We start from the raw sequence: 1384 nt of genomic DNA, 5'->3' as shown, positions 1-1384 counted from the left end.
AGGCCAGGGGGGAGGAGGTAAGGCTAGGAGGAACAGACTGTTTTTCCTCCCTCTGTGGTTTTCTGCGTCATTGTCTCACTCGTTTGAAGCCCAACCTGCTAGCTTCCTCACCGGATCATGTAGACTGTGAGAGCAGTTCAGAGAGCTCACTGTATAATTCGTGCTCATGTCTCTTTGCAGTCAGGGGGTCCCAAGCCCCAGCAAGTGCATTCCTGTAACAGGGACAGAGGGGTGGGGGTGATCACTGGGGGTACTGTAGGATTGGGGGAAGCTTGCTAGGGAGACTAAACTCCCCTCCAAGCTCTGAGGAAGGGTGCCCTTATCAGAGGACTGGGATCAGAGAAGAAGGAGCAGGGCATAATGCAGTCCAAGACTGAATAAATATGGAGGCAGGACCTTCCACTAGGAGACTGCCCCCTTCCCCCCCAGGGCAGGAGCTAAGGTGATCAATGCATACAATGCACAAAGTGAACCTCCACCTGAGACTAACTCCCTCTCAGATCTGAGAGAGGATGGATCTGTGCCCAGCCAGAGTTAGAATCCTATTGAGCCAGGTGTGCCTGTGGGCTCCTATACACGTGCAGCAAGGCTGCTCCAACATACTGGCATTACAGTGCATCTGAGCAGGCTCGATTAATCAAGTGTGCTGGAGTGTGGTAATTACTGGGCTCCAGCAGATTCCAGCATCACGTGTATTAGGGTCATGTGTGATGCTGGAGTAGGGAAGGGCCAGGGGAGATTAAAGAATTAAATAGCCAAGTCTCTGGCTAGTGTAAATCAGCCATGAGTCCTTGGGGGTAGGGTAGAGGGCAGGATGCCCAGCAGGGGTCACTCCACTGGAGCTAATCAACCAGATCCCCAGTAGGGGTAAATCAGGGTCACTCAGTGGGAACCCAGGGGCCGTACACCCAGCTGGTATAAACTGATGTATCCCCAGCCATGGGTCTTGCCCTAGTTGTCAGGGAAGGAGCAGCTGCTGCAGGGATATGATGTGGCTGTTACGTAATGCCTGTCCCTGACAGAAATAGCCCAACATGTTTCAATAATAACCTCCTTTTTACTCTTGTGTGTGCACTTGTGTGTTTTTTTTCTCCCCTTCTATATTTACTCTCTTATCTTTTCCTGTGGTCGCTGTTTGAGGTGAGAAAGTTTTCTGCTTAGTGGCAGGAAATTTGCAACCAAGTGCTCTGTGCAGCAAAAAGCCTTCTGACAAGTGAAGCGTGAGCTGCACCACTGGCTGCATTGCACCCGCGAGCAGCAGAGACTCTCAGCCGGAGGAGGACCCCACAGGTGCGCACAGGAACACCAGCACTGTTATCAGAGCACAGCCGTGCGTCAAGCATGGGCCACGTGCAGCAGCAGTTTAGTTTCATCTAGATAATGG

Source organism: Alligator mississippiensis, chromosome 2 (genome assembly GCF_030867095.1).
Source record: "Alligator mississippiensis isolate rAllMis1 chromosome 2, rAllMis1, whole genome shotgun sequence".
Taxonomy (NCBI): Eukaryota; Metazoa; Chordata; order Crocodylia; family Alligatoridae; genus Alligator; species Alligator mississippiensis.
This window is presented reverse-complemented; position numbering follows the sequence as displayed.